Below are 23,251 nucleotides of genomic sequence, written 5' to 3'. Positions count from 1 at the left end.
GCCGTAACTCCTGCGTGTGCAAAACCAATACTCTTGTGTGCTGTAGATTTAAACCTATCCTGCAATCCATATTTAGTTTTATTCTATCCCCCACTCCAGGAATATGAGCAAATGGAACGTTATTTGCACCCAACTTGTAGGAGTACTTGATTAGTAATCTTTTCGGTAGTGCTGATTTATTTCATGTAGCAACTTGGATTTATATAATGTTTGGGCTAGGGCAACCGCTCACTCCTGTGCATATGTGTATTATAGATATTTGGGAACAGGGTCTTAAATGCCCAAGTCCGAGTGACAAATAAGATGCAGTCAATCCAAAATTCAGCCGCACGAATGCTGGCTGGGATCCCCAAGTTCGCATCAGTTACAAACATCATTAGGGATCTCCATTGGCTCCCGATACGCAGCCGTATCAAATTCAAATCGCTGTGTATTGTTTACAAGTCACTCAATAATCAAGGTCCCCACTTTCTCAAACAGAATCTTCTCCATCATGTCCCAACCCGATCTCTTTGTTCCTCTATTCAGAACCTCTTGGCTGTGCCTCGCACTAGAACAGTCACCTGGGGCGACAGGCGTTTCCTGGTTGCCGCCCCTAGACTCTGGAACACCCTTCCTGCACATATCCGAGCAAGTCCCTCCCTGTTCACATTCCACAAACAGCTAAAGACGTGGTTATTTGACCAATAGCCTTGTATATCTTCTTTACCCCAGTTGCTGATCCATCCCTTAATTAGCGCCGAGACGCCCACGGGTATTCGCCGTGCTCTACAAATGTCAATAAATAAATAAATAGGCTGGAAAAATTACTGTTTCTCTCCTAGGGCAGTCTATGACAAATGCTGGTGGCCAATCGTATTCAGCTAAAAGGATGTCATAACCAAATGTCAGGTCCTCCCAAAAGAGACCTCTAACTTTCCTGCACTTGTCTCTCTCCATTTGGAGTGTTATTTCATATAATTTATGTGGGACACTTACCCTAGTATCAGGTGTTTCCACTGTGATATAATCATTCAAGTCTGCTGTCACTAGAAGTTTCATCATGTTCTGGTGAGCTATTGTTACTTCTGCTGCACTGTCTAACATTGTCAGAGCCCATTCCCCGTTCAGTAGTTTAGTCCTCCGAATTCTGGACATGCCTGACCTTTAGACCTGCAACCTACTTCTTTTTGAACTGAGGTTTTGGTTTGGTTCTTTCTTTTTTTTGGAAGTATAGTCTTTAGCATGCTGCTTGTCTCTGGACTTTGTTAGCTGTTCTTGTCTTGAAGCAGGGATTCTGCCCCTACACAGAACTGTGCATAGAAACTTGGAACCTCAGTGAATTAGGGTGTGCAAAAACTCACCTTAGTAGCCAATATCCCCTACCAGACTAGCATCAGTGTTTCATTGGTTCTTCCATAACACCAATGATTAGACAACCCAGAACATGGGACTTAGAATACCTCAGGCAATGTGGAACACATGAACACTCTTTCGTTATACTCTCATACCAGTCCAAAACAGGGAGTAAATGGAGACACGTGCAAGTTTGAAATATTTATTTCTAATGCCGTGTTCTCATGCGTAGTATTTTAGCTAATACAAGCAGACATACAAGCAGACATATTATAATCAACGAGATTATCAGCATAGTTACTATTCCATAAAATACAAAGGGAGAAATCATGTTACAATGCTAAATGGAAACAGGTTAGAATAGACCTATATCTCACCCTCCCTTGCTAGTAGGTCATTTTATATCTACAGAAGGTCTCTTGGGATTACAAGGGCGGCCCTATACCACTGGTACTTAGCAGAAATGTATCACATCAGATTGAAGACAAGAGAAAAAAATCTGATGTCTAACATGTGACCTCGTTCATGGAAGAGAGACAAGAAATAACACATCTCATTCCAACGGTGTATATGCAAAGTATGTCGCAACAGCCTCGAATAGGAATTCATTGCTCTCATCTGAAAACATTTCGGCCATCCAATTAAGCAATGGGAAGGAACATATAAGTTCCTCAATAACAGGAGCCTCTAGCACCATCAGAGGGCAACTCGGTGTGTCTTCAACAAAGCTGCGTGCCAAGAAATCATGCGCCGCTGTGAAAACATTCCAACGTCCCAGCACCATGCATCGCTGCAAATGCCATAATCCCTCTGCTAGAACAAAACAATTCATAAGCAACTAAGGGGCTCATCAGTTGATCATAATCTGCATTGGGAGACACCGTAATGCAGAGACACAAATCCAGGGCCCAGTCGAAATGGCAACCCAGGCAATGAAAGACAGACTGGATGCACATAAAGAAGGAAAATCTAAACGATAATCCATAAACTGCACTCAATGTAGCAAGAGGCAGCGCTCCATAATATTCAAGCATTCGGGTGCGGAGCAGCAGCAGCCGTGACAGATCTTCTCGCAATACATGAGGTGCATTCATTTTGAAATAAACAATTAATGAAAAAATTTGTGTGAGTAGTTATATGCACTGAGTAGCACAGATGAGTACAGATCCTCCCCTTTTGGAGCACGAAAATCGGGTGACATAACAGAAAGCGACCTCCCAAATAGTAGCGAACATTATGATAGCGATGAGGTTAGAAAAGCAGTATACTAGTATAAGCTTGACCACTAACTTAGCCGACACGGGTGCCGAACAGAGCATTACAGTAAGGTCCTGGAATATAGCAGGTATTAAAAAAAACTTGAATGACCCAACTTGGCAGGAATATATCGACAACTGTGAAATTATATTATTCCAATAAACCTGGGCAGTTGAAAATCATTATAAAGATGGATATAGATCATTTAGTGTTCCTGCAATTACTGTAAACAAATGGAGACCATCGGGAGGCTTGGCAATATGGAGTAAAAGCACGTTGGGAATCAATTTTGAGCATATTGATTCTAACAGCCCCGATATCCAAGAGGTGAAGTTCACAAGGCCCGATAAAAGAAAAGTTTGTATTTTAAATGTCTACAGTAGACACCTGGCAGCCAAAAAAGAGTCAAAAGTCATTGAGCAATTGGATAACATTATTTCTAAGCTTGACCAGAAAACTTCGATAATTATGGGGGGAGATTTTAATCATACATGCGAACCAATAACAGGCCTGGAAAATATTTTTAGACCAGAAGATATTTCCAATAATATCCCAGGAATTGAGACAAGCCCCTCTGTGCCATGCTCAACGGCGGCAGATCAACTGCTGTGACTGACCTCTGCATATGGCCTACGTGCCTGTAATGGGCACTTACCATCAGATAGTCTGAGTCAGCCAACTTTCAAGCGTGGCAGTTGTAATAGTCATTTAGATTATGTAATGGTTTCAATTTCACTTTGGCCGATGGTAAGAGACCTTGTTGTAGAGAATCGAGTCGAAAGTGATCATTATCCTCTCAGTCTGATTTTTAGTGTGTCATTATTTAATCCGTAGCTCAAGGATAGAGACTCCCTATGTCGCACCGCCATTGACCCGCTGACTTGTAACAATCGCAGATCTCTAAAATGGCCAGTAGTGGTGGGGAATGATATCACTGTTAAAAAAAATGTATGATCTGTATGTAGATTTAATTTCCCTGTATGCTAATATTCAAGCACAGGAGATCCCTATCATGCGGATCCATGTGAATATGTCCGTGGGACTTGGTGACATACTGACCAAGACTATTAATTCACTTACAAATGGCCAGAGAAATGTAGCTAAGGGTGATAGATGGTATGACAAAGGCTGCCGCAATGCTAAAAAAGAACTTATAGCGGCCGCTAAAATGAATAATTTATTAATATTAAGGGAGAAAAGGAAGTACTACAAGGGTATAATCACTGCGGCAAAGAAAAGCTGGGATGAAAAAATTTGGTTTGACCTTCTGGAAGCATGTAAGGTAAACGACCAGGCTCTGTTCTGGGGCCTGATTGCTAGAGGCTCCAGAAGTGGAACCCCGAGTAGGGATAGGTTTTTGGAAGCCAATACCTGGGTCTCGCATTTTTTGGATTTATATTCACCCGCCAATAACGAGCTTACTTTTGTTAATGATGACTCAGGACCACTGTTCCCAACAAGCTGCGCGGGTGAGCGCGCGCGCACAGAAGTCCCCCTAAGCGCGCAGAGTGCTGTATTTAGCGCGCACTCCTGCGACACCGTTCGCGCCGTCTCTTTTACAATACGAGCGGCGCGAAACACTGCCATTTCCTCGTTGCGGGAGACGACGATTCTTACAGGGCACAGCTGGGGGGCTGATTGTGGTCCTTTGAATTAGTATTCGTGCAATTAACGTGAATAACGCGAATACTAACTCAAAGGGTCACAATCAACCCCGCAGCTGTGCACTGTAAGAAAAAGAATGCAGTGTGTCAAACACGACGTGTGATAAAGCACACGTCGTGTTTGACTTTGCTTTTCTTTTCTTAATTGCGCTCAATTGCGGGGCTGCTTGTGACCCCTCCTGTTGCCTTCCTCCAGCTGTCCCGTAAAGGAGAGGTGAACGGTCACCTATAGAAATCAGCAGCTGCCTTAATGCGACACTCTCCACTCGCTCGAAAACAAGACACTTTTGAAATGATTTCTTCAGTTAAGCGCTGTAGAAATGATCCGTGAAAGACTAGTCTTTAAATAAACGTTTGCAGCTCATACGGACAGGTGTGTAGACAGGAGCCTGAGGTGGGAGGGTGACGTGAGGGGGAGGGAAAGTACGAGGGTGCAGAGAGAGCCTGCGAGACAGAGGCAACGAGATGGAGAGAGAGAACCCGAGGCAGACAGCAAGAAGCATAGCTTCCAAGGTTTCAGATTGCTATGTATGACATAGCCATATTTCCAGATGAATTATGAGTGACATTTCAATGACTAGGAGTGACACCAGTGGCGGAGCTAGGCGGCACTAGTTTTGGGGGCGGCAAGCATATTCAACTAAATAACTCAAAGTGTTGTGAGCATGATTATTTGGGAACATTTAGTATTTTTGTCAGTCTGTCAGAAATTCCAGGCTGTCAGAGGATGCTCATTGCCAGCTTTTTACTTCACACACGTTTTGCTGCATTTTAAGCAGTCTCTAAGCAAAACCCAAAAGAGAAACAATTCGATTTGTAAAATCAAAACTAAAGAGAAAATACAAAATAACACGAAATAAGCTCTCAATTAAAAACTAAGCCGAAAGTAGCATACTGGTTAGCCCTCGTTGGCAGTGCCTTTTAGTTTAAAATGTAATGGGTACATTTAAAAACACAACATGTATTATATGCATGGATACACATTATCATTTCTACACTATTTAAATGGCCGATTCTTTTTTATGTTTGCTTCAAGTATTTGGATGTTACCCCAGATACAGTTCTACCAACGACCGTATATTTATGTCTCATTTTATTGCAACTAAAACCAGAGGTAAACAATGCTTGAACAATAAATCTACATCAGATCGCCAGCAGACTACTTCTGGGCAAATGCAGGCATATTAAAGGCCTATGAATTAAAAAACACAGGTACAAACAAACAGAGGCTGCGTGGGTGTAGTTCTGTGCATAAGAACTATTTGAAAGCCTTTACCTGCTCCAAATGCAGCCAATTTGCTTAAATAGATACTGAGATTTGGCAAGATCTTGTGGCCACCTAAACTTTTTTCATTGGAAGTTAAAGATATTCGTCAAGTAAAAAAATGTGATCAGAGAAAACTGCTTAGAAAAGGGCGAACCATGTAGGAATCAGTGCACAATTCACACTTATATTATGCCTCGTTCCAAATGGAAAGCTCGAAGCGATGAAGTAATATTGCTCGTAGTAATTACCACTCCCCCATGGTAACGATAATAACAGGTGTGAAAATATTTCAATATGATATTGGGAAACTCGTAATGAGCCACAAGACAGATAACGCTCAATTCTGACATGGCTGAAACCTGCGGGTCACTGGAAGAGCGCCAGCCAGGCAGTCCCAGCATTCGGCCCTGGGGCTGCAGCACCAGGGATCCAAGAAGCAAACACAGTAATGGCAAGTGCATGGAAATGTCTCTTGTGCATGGGTTGATCAGCGGGAGTGTTGGTACAAAATTCCTCTTTAAAAAACTCACACTGTCTCCACAGTAGCCATTGGGTGCACTGACAGTGACTCCTCTGATGTCAAAGTTATTGTGCGGCTGTAGCGTTGCATTGTAGCAGCGCTAGCGCAGATGAGCCCAGCCAGCTCCTAAGTATGCCGGGAGCATCGCCCACCACTCTCACAGCTTTCAGCATGGTGTGTATACATCATAGACACTCCGCTTGACAACTATGAGAGGTGCTATAATGCGTGACTCTACATTTCAGTGCGGTGATGCGGACCACCGCACTGAAATGTGATAGTCTCACGCCTGATGCGTGACACTTGGAAGGGCTGAAGAAGAATGAAACAGTGACAGACAGTGACAGGGAAAGACAGCACGCACGAGAATTATACAAACCTAACCAACAAATTCAAAAGTGAAACTACACCTGCGGGAACGCATCTCGACAGCGGCTAAAAGCCCGTGCGGGCTGAAGGCAGATGACATTAGCCCCTTTAGCTGTTTGTCTCCCACCCCTTCTTTCTTCAATTCTCTCCTCCTCCATTCTTCTTTCTCACTGCCCTCCCACCATACTGGTCTCTCTCTCCCTTCTCGTTCTCTTTTCACTCACTTTCTCTCCCTGTCCCTTGTGCACCTATAATGGTTACTGTCTGGGCACAAAATGCTATGTCTACTCCAGGCGCACCCAGGGAAGGGTTCTGGTGCACACGAGAGACGTGAGAGAGACATCGAAAGAGAGAAGAAGTGACGTGAAGGGTGACAATAATGTATGCACGCTCTCTGCAGACCTCTTTGGAGACAGTAGGTGCCCACCTTCACCACACATCTTTATCACACCGGTCTCCTACACCCAGGAGTGGGGGCTGTTGCATGCTTGGTGTGATGTGCTTTGAGCTGTCTCTGCCAAGGACACACACTCTTGCGTCCTTCCCACAAAGGCCACACTGTAATCGCACTTCTCCATCTAGTGCCTAGACTCTAGGCACTAGCATACTAATGCCTAAGTGTCCTGCCTTTCCTCCGTCTCACCTCACTCACGAGAGTGCACAGTGAGAAGAGAGCAGCAAAAACTACCCACTTACGTCACCGGCCAGACACGCACTATTCCATCCACAGCCCCACCCCCACGGAGGAGCGTGCAGTCAGGTCACCAGTGCACTCTAGCACCTCGACAGGGATGTAAAGCACTACATAACTACAGTATGGCGTGCCTCAATGCGCTACAGTAACCTCACTGGCTATCTTACAGAGTTTACATGCTTCAGTATCAAACTTACTTAATAAACGATGCATTGATTTTAGGACAGAAATACCACCTCTTTTCAAGTTATCAGTTATACAGAACTATAATGCCCACATCAGGCAGGTCTAATCTTTATTACACAAATATGACTAAAAATACATTCAAATCAAAAATGTTAATTTTTTTCGACTTGGGGAGGATGAAAGGTAGATTTAGCCCTGCCCGGACTCAACCAGCAAGAGGGGCCCAATCTCTTCAGCAGGCGCGTTCACCTCTTGAACTTCCAAGAGGTCTCGCGCTAGCAACAGCCACCAAACCCTCCCTTTGAACCAAGCTCTTGACTGGTTTCTTAAATCTTCCTGGCCTACTCGGGATTGGCCCTCCGTGGCGCGTGCCACATGCTTCGACATGGCACAATGCCGCCTAGTACTTTGAAATGGCATAGCTCCACCTGGCATTGTAAAGCGCCTCGGAGATGGCACAGCGCTATCTTGAATTGTAAAGCGCCTCGGAGGTGACACAGCGCTGCCTGGGATTCTGAGGCGCTGTCTGGTATTCTAAAGTGCCTCTGAGATGACTCCGCGCAGCCTGGTATTCTAAAGGCAAGCATTCTTCCAGTAACCTTGGCGGGGCCCCCTGATTGGTTCCGAAATTATCAGCATAACCACAAATGTTGAAACCTGAAAATCGACATTTATTAATATTAAAATCCCCCATCCAAACAAAAATACAATTTGGCTCATATCCTTTACAGAATTCTCAAGCACAGCAACAAGGCCTTCCATGTCTCTGTACCTTGTACTATTAAAAACATTATCATAAAAGTTTATCAATACAAATGTCTGCTTCATATCCATCTGCAAAAGAGCTGGTTGAAAGAATGGGGGTTTTGTATAGATTTTCTTTAGTCACTGGGACAGTAATGGATATCAATTTTGCCAAGCTGTCTTTGGCCCTCCCCTGGAGTGAGTTTTGCAGGGGAATATATTGTGACACATCAATCAATATTAAAATTCTGTGCATGCCACATTTCTTGTAGAAACAGCAGCTGCATGGAGTAAATATACATTTGCCATTACTTGTTACTAATTTTATTTTTGAACCCTGCTACATTCCAAGATCTCATGTTTAGAATCTTATCAAGACATCTTTCACTTGGTTTCTTACAGTGCTGCTACCCCTTGTGTCTTTATCCCTCATCCAACTAGATTTCTCAAGGATCACAGTGTCCACCTGCTGTCAGTCTTGTTTACCGAGGCATCAGAGAAGAGCAAATCATTTTGAACAAGGTATAGATAAGCTCTGTCTTTGATTTCTTTGTGGAAGAATTGTTGGTAGCCATGTTACCAAAAAAGGATTGGTACTGGAGGTTTATAAGGGTAGCCTAGGGGGCAGCTGTAATCTTCTCCTCAAAATCATTCAGGTGTTGATGGCTGGCCTGAATGGTAAAAAGGCGGACCTTTACCATATTTGGATGCTGAAAAATGGCAATAATACAGTCTCCGTTTCCTATTTTATGGAAGGGTCCAATCCAGCTCACCCTTCTAACCCTGAAATGATTTCCAGAGCACCGCATCATTGGAGTGTTTTGGTTCAGCAATCTGACAGGCCCAATGGTATTGTTCAGAAAGACGTGAGTTGATAGTATATAAATTGGGAGTCCAATATATGATGACACTGTATAGGTCTAACTATGCTTCCGAAATGCCTTTTATTTCTTAACAACCATTGACAAAGCCAATAGTCTTGGCTTCTTATAGGTGTAATGTTACTTGTATTATATATCTGGATGCAATGACAGAAGCAGCAAAATATCAGTAAGGTGGCACACTATGCGATACACATATTTTTTGCGTAATTGCTTTTAAGCGACACCTTTAATTGCATCGGTTACGCACCATTGAAAGATCACCAAGTATTTTCACCCCATTCAAAGCCCTGGTCTACACACGCGGTCAGGTTCTTGGTGCACATAGCCTTAGCTGCAGCGCACACAGACCGTACTCTGCCGCACACAGAAGAAAATAATTAGAGGGAACATTGCTCAGGACCCAATTTGACTTTGACATCCCTGTCGTTTAGCATGACAGAAACTATCAATGCTATTAAAGCAATAAAACTAGGAAAGGCCCCTGGACCGGATAAGATCCCTGGGGATCTATGGAAGCACTAAAATATGATATGGACCCCATATATATACTGCCTTTGTAATAACATTGCCAAGGGGGCTCCTATCCCTGATTCCTGGTGGGGTGCCGAGATTGTAACACTTTTTAAAAAGGGGGATCACATGAATCCGGCCCATTATAGACACATTAGTCTTATAGACGTCCTTCAGAAAGTATTTGCGAGACAGGTTTTAAGTAGGCTGAGTACTTGGATGGGGGAAACTAGTACCCTAACCAAGTACCAAGCTGGTTTTAGAGAAAAAATGTGTACAATCGACCAAGTGTTTAGATTTTTATGTATCATCTGGAAATATATTAAAATTAAGAGGGCACATCTGTACGTGGCTGTTGTTGACCTCAGGGCGGCCTTCAAACTTGTCCTCCAGAAATGCCTTATGGTTAAGATTGAGGGACCTGAGAGTCCCTGGGGAAATTCTGGGACATATCGTCAGGCTGCATGAGGCCAACTGCGCCAGGGTGAGATGGGGTTAAATGGAGAAATGACTGAGCGTATTGATATAAAGAGAGGGTTCAGATAAGGGTGCGTGTCGGCACCTACATTATTTTCTTTGTATGTAAATGACATACCGGACACCCTCTTGGGCTGCGAGCATGACTCTCCCAAGTTGGGTGGGAACTTTGTGCCTGCACTGCTATTCGCAGATGATACTATTTTAATATCACTGACACCCAGAGGCTTACAAAATTTACTGGATACCTTCTGGTGTTATTGTAGGAGTAAGGGTTTAGAGATTAACTCGTCTAAAACTAAGTACATGGCGATTAATCCACATAGGAGTTTTAGAAAAACACTGACGGTCAATACTGAAAAGATTGAATATGCGTAAAATTTTAACTATCTAGGCATTACCTTAGACACTAAACTCAATTGGAAATCCCAAATAGACAAAAGTAATACGATCTTCACCCAGAACCGGGTCCCCATAGTAAGACAACATAAGAGCAGCTATTCCAAAGCCGTTTCCCCAGCATTAGAGTTGTACAAATACAAAGCCCAAGCTGCTTTTACGACACAAGAGAACATCTTTTTTAGGAAAATATTAGCGATCCCTCTGCGCATACCCCTTCTTCCCCTGGCAATGGATCTGGATATTCACAGTACTGATGACCACGAGGCCTGTGTCCACTCTTGTATTGGTTCTGCGTGTGGTCAACAGACAAATTAGTCGATTATAGAGAAGCCCTAAAGGAAATCATTAAAATAAAAAATTTAACTAAGCTGGTATAGCTGAACCATGTTGAGGATTGGCTTGCCAAACTGGGGCTAAGCCATTACTGGATGGACCCTGAGTCTCTTAATTTGAGCTGCAAAAAGCTACTGAAGGAAAGATACTGGGGGTTCGTCGCAAACTCAAAGTTACATAATTCGGACTTGGGGACGTTATCTCTTGCGTTTCTTGACATGAAGGCAGAGGGTAGATTTGAGCCATTCATGGACGAAAATTTACCAGCTTTAGCAAAATCGTTGTATTTAAAAGTTATGGCGTTTTGCAAATTAAAGTAAACACTGCGAGATGGATGTGTAAAGAGGGAAACGCAGTGAAGGATGACCTAGTAAGATGTGAATTGTGTTGTACTAATGCCAAAGAGGATGAAGCGCATATACTATTCTTTTGCTCTGCTTATACACATCTAAGGAAAAAATGGATAAACCCTATCTGCCGTCTCTTGGGTTCTAGGTGTTTTAGTGAGGCGGAAAGAATTCTTAGAGCAGAAACAACCCAATCTATTGTTTTTAGCGTACGTAGGTACCTGTTTTCTGTGGAGATTGTCAGAAGGAGATAGGGCCTGAAGCTCTAATGATAAACTGCTTTAAATGTATGTGAATTAATATGATAACTGGATTCTAGGTGGGATACCATGAGCTGTGAATTTATATGATAACTGGACTCTGGGTGTGATACCATAAGCTGTATGGGCATTGCTTATAACCTTTAACCACTTAAGTTTCTTTTTCTTTGTCTGGAAAATGAAATAATACTTCTGATAATAAGTATGTCTTAATGTAAATTGGTCGTAATGCCAAAATCTTACCATTTTTATGAAATATTTTTAGACCTAAAAAATGTATTTACTGTTTTAAAATCGCAAATGCATCTGATTGTTCATCAATTGGCAGAATGAACTTTGGGAAAAGGGGCACCGAAATGTAAACTGTGTGTTGTTTTATATGTGTCTGTATATATTTTATCGTTATTGAACCGAAATAAAGATCTTTGAATTGAATTGCATTGAAATAAACAAAACAAGAGAAGTACGCCTGCAACCAGAGTGAGCATTAAGGGAAATTCACCAAACAGGCTGGAAAAAAATAGAATGAAAAAATGCCGGAAATACACCAAATATAGGGGCTCATTAGGATTACGGTTAATCCGCATCTCCGGGCCGGCGGAAGCCATCGCCGGCCCGGAGGATGCGGATTAACCGCTGCAGACAGAAAAAAGACCCTCCACCAGATTAGGATGTCTGGGGGATCTTTTTTCTGTCTGCCGCTTTTCCGCAGCGGTCGCCTTCCGACCGCGGCGGAAAAGCTCTAACATGGCTGGCGGTGTCTATCAGACACCGCCAGCCATATTAAGATGGCAGCGGTCCTATACCTTTCCACGGCGGCATTTCCGCCATGAAAAGGCATACAGACTTTTCTTTGGGGGCCCGTTGTGGGCCCCCGGGGGTGAAGTGGGGGTGGGGGGGTGCACATGGTACCCCCCTGCCTTTGCGTGCACGAAGCGGCAGGCACCACGCAGTGCCTGCAGCTTCGGGCACGCAAAGGAAAACATGGTTTATTTAACATTGCGGCGTGTGCTGCTTCAAGCAGCACCCGCTGCCATGTTAAATATACAGGATGTGACCGCCACCCTGGCGGTCACATCCTAATCTGCACGGAGGGACTGCCGCTGCCCCTGCGGATGGTCCCTCCTACTCTGGGGTGGCGGACAGACTCAGGTCCGTCCACCATCTTAATGAGCCCCTTAGTTTGAAAAGAAGTCAAAAGGCCACTGCTAATAACTTTAAAAAAGTGAGCCAGCCCCGTGGTGGAGGATGCATTAAAGACAGTGTGAATAAACTCACTGAAATGCAAGAGCAAATCCGTATTTAAAAAAGCGTGCACCTCTGTGCGGGTGTTTGCCACGTGAAGGAAAAATGTTTCACGAGCAGATGTGAGGGTGACTTCTTTTTGAGACAATAGAGCTCTACATCAAGCTTCCCATGTGGAGGAGGTAACATTGCATTTTTACAACAGACTACACACTCAGTAATCGTAACCACGTAAGGAATTCCGGCTACCATCCCACAACAACTTTCATTATTTAAAAGTAAATAACTCATGTTTGCCAGTAATGTGAATGTGGGTATGATAGCAGGTGCTGGTGTACCTTTCAAAATACAGGCTACATTTGGCTCGTTCTGGTTACAAGAGCCATGTAATTGGATATTCCTACACATTAATGAGTGATCTGGTGTTATAGTGCAATCCTCACCATTCAAGTAAACCTCTTTTCCCTCCCTAACGCACCTATAGGTAAACAATACTGACCAAGCTACATGAAGATAAGCAGTGCCCAGAGGTTCATATCTGCCTATTGCATACGACTTCATACAGGCCTCGAATTTGAAAAGGAGAAAAGGTAAAGTTAGTGACCCGTGGATAAACCACGTAGCAGAATTTGTCTCAGCCACAGAAAATGGTAACCATTCAAACTTTTCAATATGTATCATAGAAAAAGTTGCATCTTTCATAGACATAAAACGTTGCTCTTCAGTCAAATTAGAAGGGGCAAACAAAGATGAAGTATTCATGTAGTGCCATGGCACTTTTCCAGATTTCAATGTCTGCAAAGTCCAGGAAAACTGCTAATAGAACGCAATTGATTTTGACCATGGTACAAAACAGACACATCTTCTCGTACAATTTCAACAACAGATGAAACTATGCTATGCAATGTGTAAATGCGGAAAGAAAGAGTATTAATGCTGTTATCTACAACTGCCAGCACCTTTTCTAAATGTGCTTGATCTATTGCTCTAATCCGAGAAGCAGCCTCAGTTTGGGACAGTTTTCAAACTTTGTTGTAAATAGTATTAATCCACCTTTTGGATTGGCCGGAAGTGGGGCCCTTGACAAAATCATTCAGATCAACATCGTCAGTCAGTTCAGATAAGTGCAGCTTAACTGACGCTAAAGTCGAATGTTTGAGCCAACTCTGACATAATTTGCCTACAGAATAGGTAGTCACAGAATGGCCACTTTCAAAACGGGGATCCACCCTAACCTGTGTGTAACCTTTAGCTAAACCCAGAAAACGATGTTGACAAGAATCTGCACTTTTGTGCCACAGCAACCAACCCTTAGGATCCAAACTGGATATATTAAAGGTATAATTCAGTAACAGCGTCTGTAATTCCCTAATCAAAAAATTGGTATTATTATCCTAGCCAGAATATTCTTCTAATTCAGGAAAAGATGCAGCATTTAATTTTTTAGTAGTAGCCAATCCAAAGCAAGTCATTTGTGAAATCGTAGAATTCAAAAACAGCATATGGTTCAGGTTGAGACATGCATGATGCAAAGCCTCAGTGCCTTGCACTTGCCAACTTTTAGAACCCCAAACAGATTTAGAACCAATAGTATCCTTCCACAGTTCATGGCCCCCAACAGCCAATTGGTCTAGAAAGGACTTCGAATATATTAATTTCATGTGGTTAAGTCTAACCTTGGAAGGGACTTCTCGGTCATTTTAAAATAAAATGCATTGGGATGTGGCTGATTAAATCCGTAAAATAAGTGAACCTCTTTAAAAGAGATGTGGAACTGCCTTGAACAGGAGCGTGACAATGTTCCTGTTAGGTATAATTAACTATATTCCTCTTGGTGTTAGCCTTATGCAGGTAGTGATTGCCAAAGTGTTGATAACAAAACAAATTACCATAATTTGCAGAATCTAAATACAAATCTTCAGCATCAAAGGCAGCATAATATTTCTAATCAGAAAACAAAGCCTCTACGGCCTGAACATTCCAATCATCAGAACGTATATTTTGTTTAATCACATCACCCATAGAAACCCTTAAAAATTTTGGGACATTAATAACCTCTGTGGGTCCATGGAATTGAAATCTAATAGCACCCACACATTCCCATCTAAGACGGGCCAAGCAGTGATGTTAACAAAAGCCAGGTCTCTCTTCAATCTGAGTGATGAGGATGGGGAGCCAATGTTCCATTAATATGTCGAATGCATGTTCTCTCTTCAACATAGTGTCCGTTGACAAGGCGGAAAAAATACACCACCAATCCAATAGACATGAACAGGTAAATCGAAAAAAGCACCAACCAAATGTAGGTCCAAGGAGGAATCAAAAAATGTTTTTTAAACCATGTTGCAAAAATAGAAATATTTGAAGGGGTCTTCGATGTGTGAGAGTCAGTGTCAAATGAAATCTGGACTTTGTAGCCAAACAGGTTTGCAAATCAGGCATCGAAAAGTCAGTGGGGTAAGTATATTCAGTGTCATCAAGGTGAGCATCAGGTGGAGAACTTACCAAAGGACTTGAAACTGCAGGAATCTCAAAGGCAACGTCAGGCCTGGAGTTAGGAGCCGGGGCCAAAACAGAATTGCTCAAAATCGATGGACATGAGACCGCAGGAGTCATATTAAGAAGATTCCGCCACTCTGTGTAGTTTGACATTGTCAATGGAGATGTACCTTTGTTCTTTACGACCTGGAAGTGGTGGTTAAATTACTGTTCTTGTGCTCTTCACGCCAAGAACTGGAAATGGAGCTCGATATGAGGGACCAAATTCTTTCTTGTTTTCGATCTTCTCTCAAAACAGTTTACCAACTTGGGGTAGCCAGCCAACTACCGGAATCTGCATTACAGCATCAGATGTGGAGGGCATGTGTTCCTTTGCAAGACTGTCTCTGTCTTTTGTAGATCCTGTAAAACATTACAATGTTAATCTACGTCAAGGAGGCAGCAACCGCCACCTGGTCTAGACTGTCAACGTCCGGGACGAACATTTTGATACCAAAGAACATTTTGTATGGGGTCCCCCCACCCAGAGACCTTCTAGGGAGATTATTAAGGGTACGCTGTATTCTATTGTGATGGGCCAGCCAGTTCCTGCCAGTGCCTATAACCCTAGCTGTCAAAGACTGCTTAAAATCTCTGTTCATGCGTTCCACAACACTATTACCCTCAGGTCTGACGAAAACCTGACTTGGACCCCCAACGAATTCATGGCATCCTTGTATGCCTTAGAGGCGAAAGCAGGACCCTGATCCGAATGGAAGGTGCCACAGGCAAAAATCCCTACAAAGATATGCAAGTCTCTTATGACAGTTCGCGAATCAGCGCTGCGGTGTGGCCACACCCGTACAAAGCGCGTGCAAGAATCAACAGCAACTAAGATGTACTTATACTCAGTATCAGAGGAAAAAGGACCGCAGTGATCTAAATCAACACAACCAAGTGGTCAATTAGAAATGTACAACTGTGTCTGGGGCGGACACGTAGCAGTTGAAGGCTTAATCTGCTGGAAAATGTCACATTGAAGGACATAATCACGCGTCTGTTTGTACAGTCCCCGCCACCAGAAACGTTGTTGTAACTGAGATACAGTAGCCGAAACGCCTGCATGTGCAGACGCAACACCCTTGTGGGCAGCAGTAATGAGCATGGACCTGCGGTCCGCGTTGAGAATCAATCTTTCACCAACGTCCGGTATTTTCACATAAGGAACTTTATCAGGACTTAAGTGATATGAATACTTTGAAGGGAACCCCTTAGGATATTTATTTCTCTTCTCAGTAGATGCAACAGCCACCAGGATGTCATCATCAACTTTACTTTTGGAACGAGTAACTGCTGCAACCAAATATGTCGATACTGCTGATTTTGCGGCCTCATCAGCCAAACTATTGCCAACAGCCTGAACTCCCACACGTTGATGACCGAGCGTATGAATTACATACACGAGTGGCAACTTCTCCTTAAGCTCAGCCACTCAAACCCAGATCATTTTATGTTTTATTGTGCTACGTTTGGAATCACGAAAATCATTCTGAACACAAAAGAACAGGTTTTCATTGTAAGACTGGACACAGTAGTAAGAATCACTAACAATAAGAGTTGTCACACTAGGATGTTCGTACTCCAATGCAAGCATCAGAGCACGGAGCTCTGCCAATTGTGTGGTACAGTCCCCTAATGTCTGCGTATGCACGACATTGGACTTGAATTTATCATTCACCATGGTACCTACCACAATGGCGCAAGCTGAGACGTATGCGTGCTTAGACCCATGCAGAAGGCATCAAAAATAAACGTGACATCCGGAGACGTCAATGATGCAGCCCAATGTATCCACCGGAGGTGCAAAGCTTTAGAATTTGGTACACTGGCTTTTGTCACTGCCTCTAGTGCAGGATAAGAAGTAACAACCAACATGCGTATTCCCTGTGACAGTGCACGTTCCTTAAGAATCACCATTTGCACTGCTGTCAAAACTTTTTCCACAGTGGAAAACCGCATTTCAGCCGAAGTGTACAAGTGTGACTTGTAAGCGATTGGCTCTGTGTCACCTTCGATAAAAGTAAGGTAAGTGAAACCCACCACCCCATGGATGATTCTTATCACCAGGTTGGTGTGGTTATCACAAGTCAGTAAGAATTTAGATTCTAGAAGATCAGCCTGCAAAGATTGCAAAATGGCTGAATGTTCAGGCAGCCAGCACGATTTGGTGAAAGTAGGTTGTATCAAAGCATACAATGGCTTGATACGCTGGGCATATTCTGAAATATATGTACGCCCGAAATTCAAAAATCCCAGCAAGGACTGTAACTTTTTCAGTGTTGTAGGAGAGCGCAACTGTGCACATTTCTCCAAGAAGTGAGGAGCCAATCCGCGACCTTCATGGTTGAGCTCCGTAGCCCAGGAAGAACACTGTGTACTCTGCAATGTGAGACTTTGCAAAGTTGAATTTGTAACCAAAGTCCTCAAAGTTACAAATAATGCGGTCAACGCGACACAGATGCGCCCACGTTTCGTCGTCTGTGAGATAAATGTCATCCACATACGAACACACATCTGAGTCTACTCTCTTCAAAAGAGAGACAATGCCTGCAGCAAACACACCCGGACTATTCCTATAGCCCATGGCCAGGCTTTTAAATTGGTGATGTTTGCCGCCACTAGTAAAACTCGTGGGAAACAACAGTTACAACGCAACTGTTACAACGGACTACTTTTACAACGCAACTACTACAGCGCAGGATCCTTTACAACGCATGCCTTTACAACGCATGACATTACATAGCAGGTGCTATTACAACGCATGCCATTACAATGTAAGTATTGGTAAGTTTATCTTTTTAAAGCATTAATTTAATTTGGGTTTTGGGGTACAGGGGTATTTTTAGGGTTCAGGGCTAGGTTTGGGTTATGGGGTACAGGGGTATTTTTAGGGTTCAGGGCTAGGTTTGGGTTATGGGGTACAGAGGTATTTTTAGGTTTCAGGGCTAGGTTTGCGTTATGGGGTACAGGGGTATTTTTAGGTTTCAGGGCTAGGTTTGGGTTATGGGGTACAGGGGTATTTTTAGGGTTCAGGTCTAAGTTGGGTTATGGGGTACAGGGGTATTTTTAGGTTTCAGGGCTAGGTTTGGGTTCTGGGGTACAGGGGTATTTTTAGGGTTCAGGGCTAGGTTTGGGTAATGGGTAGAGGGGTATTTCTAGGGTTCAGGGCTAGGTTTGGGTTATGGGGTACAGGGGTATTTTTAGGGATCAGGGCTAGGTTTGGGTTATGGGGTACAGGGGTATTTTTTATGTTTCAGGGCTAGGTTTGGGTTATGGGGTACAGGGGTATTTTTAGGTTTCAGGGCTAGATTTGGGTTATGGGGTACAGGGTTATTTTTAGGGTTCAGGGTAAGGTTTGGGTTATGGGGTAAAGGGGTATTTTTAGGGTTCAGGGCTAGGTTTGGGTTATGGGGTACAGGGGTATTTTAGGGTTCAGGGCTAGGTTTGGGTTATGGGGTACAGGGGTATTTTTAGGGTTCAGGGCTAGGTTTGGGGTTTGGGGTACAGGGGTATTTTTAGGGTTTAGGGCTAGGTTTGGGTTTTGGGTTCAGGGGTATTTTTAGGGTTCATGGCTAGGTTTGGGTTTTGGGGTACAGGAGTAGCTTTAGGGATTAGGGATAGGTTTTGGGTATAGGGGTACAGGGGTATTTTAAGGGTTAAGTGTTTTTAAAAAACTACTTTAAATAAATTAAATTAATTGAATTAAATTAATTAAATTAAATTAATTAAATATGTATTAATTACAATTTTAAAAAAAGATATACTTACCTATACTTACGTTGTAATGGCATGCGTTGTAATAGCATCTGCTATGTAATGACATGCGTTGTAAAGGCATGCATTGTAAAGCATCCTGCGTTGTAAAAGTCCCGTTGTAATGGCATGCGATGTAAAAGTATGCGTTTTAACGTCATACATCCAAAACTGGTCCATTGAGAACTCAGACTAAGCATGTGTGAAATTTGGAAATTCGCTTTCCGCAAATTCACGGATTTCCACGCGAAATCGCAAAAAAATCTGCAAATTGCGAATTTTCCTGCGAAATCACAGATTTTTTTGCGATTTGCTCTGGAGTACTTTCTACTGGCTAATCCAGTAAGTGCTACCTCATTGGGTAAATGAATAGTACTTTTACTACACTGCAGCTGCGTAATGGGCCAGAAGATGTGTCTCCAGTGACCATGTGTGCCTGTAACACAGGCACAGGCACACATGGTCACTAGAGACACATCTTCTGGCCCTTTACGCAGCTACAGTGTAGTAAAAGCACTATGGGGCATCCAAAACCTGCACCTGCTTGAAGCAGGCGCAAGGCTTGATGCAGCAATGGGAAGATAGGGCCCCCCAGAGCATTGCTGGAGCTGCGTCGCGCTTGCGGGCGGGATTCATTCTGCCCCCTGTTAGACTTGTTTTTTGTGCCCTTCTGCCCTCTGTTATACTCGTTTTTCCTTTGTTTTTCTGCCCTTCTGCCCTCTGTTAGACTCATTTTCCCTTGTTTTTCTGCCCTTCTGCCCCCTGTTAGACTCGTTTTTTGTGCCCTTCTGCCCTCTGTTAGACTGCTTTTTCCCTTTGTTTTTCTGCCCTTCTGCCCTCTGTTAGACTCGTTTTTTGTGCCCTTCTGCCCTCTGTTATTCCCTTGTTTTTCTGCCCCTCTGCCCTCTGTTAGACTTGTTTTTTGTGCCCTTCTGCCCTCTGTTAGACTCGTTTTTGTGCCTTTCTGCCCCCTGTTAGACTCGTTTTTGTGCCCTTCTGCCCTCTGTTAGACTCGTTTTTCCCTTGTTTTTCTGCCCTTCTGTCCTCTGTTAGACTGTTTTTTTGTGCCCTTCTGCCCTCTGTTAGACCCGTTTTTCCCTTGTTTTTCTGCCCGTCTGCCCTTTGTTAGACTGCTTTTTGTGCCTTTCTGCCCTCTGCATCACCACATCATCACTCAGCGCTATCCCAGCATCACTCAGCACCACCACATTATCACTCAGCACCACCACATTATCACTTAGCACCACCACAGCACCACTCAGCACCACCAAGCACCACTCAGTACCACCACAGCACCACTCAGCGCCACCACAGCATCACTCAGCGCCACCACAGCATCACTCAGTGCCACCACATTATCACTCAGCACCACCACTGCATCACTCAGCACCACCACAGCATCACTTAGCACCACCACAGCATCACTCAGCAACACCACAGCACCACTCAGCACCACCACAGCATCACTCAGCAACACCACAGCATCACTCAGCACCACCACATTATAACTCAGCACCACCACAGCACCACTCAGCACCACCACAGCCTCACTCAGCACCACCACAGCATCACTCAGCACCACCACAGCATCACTCAGCACCATCCCAGTATCACTCAGCACCACCACAGCACCACTCAGCATCACCACAGCACCACTCGGCACCACCACATCACCACTCAGCGCCACCCCAGCATCAATCTGAGCAACCATTCAACAACAACTGGTTCAAATATGTTCGCTCAATGTTTCAAGCTTTATTACAAATGTCACAAAAAGATGTTAATATTTCACTTCTGTTCTTGGATTTTCATCACAATAAAATACACTGAACATAATCTTCACAAAAGTTAATTACAAAAGTTTAAGCTATTGCCATTATAAATTAAAATCACTTTTATTTAAGTATTAATTATTTAAAAAAATTAAAAGCCTTTGTAATTTGTAATATCAATACATCCAAGTCACGTAAATACAAAACATGTTGCATTACAAATGCTATAGGTGTCACATTTGCTAAAGTTATAACTATTGGCATTGTAAATGACAAAGCTATTAATTTCGCTATTTTCAAAACCAACACATAAATAAAAAAATGTGTCATTTACAAGACCAATAGCACAAACTTTCCTAATTCGAGACCTATTGCATTGCAAATGCTTGTTTTTATATCTGTCAGTGCTTCCTGTTGAGGTTTAATTTTCGTGACAGGCGCCTCATTGCCTACTTGTAACTATTCTCTGACCCTGCTTCAAGGGTCAGAGCAGGGTCAGAGAATAGTTGCAAGTAGGCAACGAGGCGCCAGGAAGCACTTACAGGCCTACAGCAGCAGGTGCCTAAGTTGAAGTTAATTTCTTTGTAACCCTTTTGTAAAAGGTTACAAAACATTAGCTTCAACTTTTGCACCTGCTGCTGTAACCCTGTAAGTGCTTGGCTGAAAATTTGTCCCACTGATTCGCAGATTTTACCGCAATTTCGCGAGATTTGGGATCGCAAAATCGCAGAAAATCTGCAAATTCCACGAGCGGAATGAATTTTCAGCCCATCCCTAACTCAGACCATACAAATTGTGGGCAACAAAAACGTTGGATATGTCAAGTGTGGTTTTAAACCTTTTTTGTACAAGACCATTCACTAAAGCAGAGCCGTGGGTATTTTGTACTGCAAAACGACAATGCGAGTTCAAATGCCGGTTATCCAATACCGAAAGGCATGAACCATCAGGCTTGGTCACAGTAAAAAGTGGGTTATTCATTGGTGACACGCAAGTTTCAATCACTCCTTGATATTCCAATTGTTAAGGAATTTCCGCAATGGAAGCCTTATCTTCATGCCGGATGGGATATTGAGGTTGAGACTGTGGCATAGACCGTCAGGGAATCTCGTGGTGTGGGGAAAAATTATCCCAACCACAGTGAGTACGGTACAATGCTGGCGCAAGGGCCTTAGCCCACTCTTCTGCAAAATTCAGCGCATGCTCCTTAGACACTGTGCCCGCGAAACTAGGGAGAATTACCTCCTCCCCTCTCGGAGCTTCGGGAACAAAAGGTGGGGGCCAGTAAGCCTCTGCTAACAAAATGTGATAGGTAGGTGTAAGATTTTCCCGAAATACACCTTTTATGGAATGTTCTATGTCACCTTCAATTAAAAGGATAATTTTAAAAAGCCTATCAGGGGGAGCTACTCTAGTATCAGCTGTCTCCACAACAACATATTGATCAGTCGCTGTCACCTTCAGTAGTGGACGCAGGGCTCCTCGAACTATAGTAATCTCTGCTGGGCTGTCCTATAATGTCAGCACCCATGTCTGATTCTGAAGCTGCGTTGTCTCTATCAGTGGCATATCTCGCTGTTAAAGCAGCAACCTTCTTTTTCTGAAACTGGGGTCTTTTCTGTGAAGAATCGTCCTGCTTGCCTTTTCCGTCTTTAGGGCGGGGCTGGTCGTGACTCTGCTGGCCACCCCTACCTCTTCCGCTGCTTTCACCACTGGACAAAGAGGCCTATGTGTCCTGTGAAGAACGAGGAGAGCGTTGATCAGGAACCTGAAATCTATCAGGCGACTTAATCATAGTGCGGTCGCGCAAATCATAAACGCGCTCAGTAGACGCAGGCACGGGGGACGGGACTCCCGTTTCTGTTGCTGTTTCCCCTGTTTTTTATTTCTGTTCTAATTTTTCTTTGGAGCTGTGGGTTGAATGTCCGATTTAGACTTCGAACTCTGAGGTTGTTTTTTATCTTTAGCAGAAAAGGGCTTGACACCTAAACTATTGCGGCTAATGGTTTTATAAGCCGCGGTGATAATTACCTGTGACTGAGGGGCTTTGTGACCCCTGATCCTGCTTGCAGGCCAGGTCGCCTCCCTGCTACTCCGCTGCCCGCCCGCCCCTGAGCCAAGCACATGTTCGCGCCAGCAGTGTCCTCCAGTCTCGGATCGCCGACTGATTGTGTTTTTTTACCTTGTGCTGTTTTCTGTTTGCATTCTCTGCTTATTTTGTATTCTGTGCACTGTATTTTGCGCTTTTTCTAGCCCAGCGCGTCCCCCCATCTCCCCCTCCTGTTTTCTGTACACGATTTCCTTGCTGCTGCCCCCTGCAGCCACGCCCCCTCACTGCCCTGCTCCCGCCTCCCAGCTGCTCCTCCCACCCTTCCCGCCTTAAAAGGCGGCCGCTGCTCAGACGCCCAGCGGCACGCGCAGCGGGCACGTCGCTTGCGCGCAAAAGGTGTGCCAAAGGCAAGCCCGTCTGCACCCGTCCACGCCTGGACCGCGCCTAGCACCAGAACCCCTGGACCACACACACGCCACAACGCCAGAATCTGATATGACGCCAACACTCTCCACGCTCTCAACACCGGCCGAGACCACCGCTGCTTCCAGGCCACCCCGAAACCCACCCACGGACCCTTCTCTTGCCACACCTGCAACTTCGCATGCGACAGAACCACCAAAATCCCAAGGAATGGACCCAAC

Source organism: Lissotriton vulgaris, chromosome 4_1 (assembly GCF_964263255.1).
Source record: "Lissotriton vulgaris chromosome 4_1, aLisVul1.2, whole genome shotgun sequence".
In the NCBI taxonomy this organism is placed as follows: domain Eukaryota; kingdom Metazoa; phylum Chordata; class Amphibia; order Caudata; family Salamandridae; genus Lissotriton; species Lissotriton vulgaris.
Note: the sequence above shows the minus strand (reverse complement) of the source record.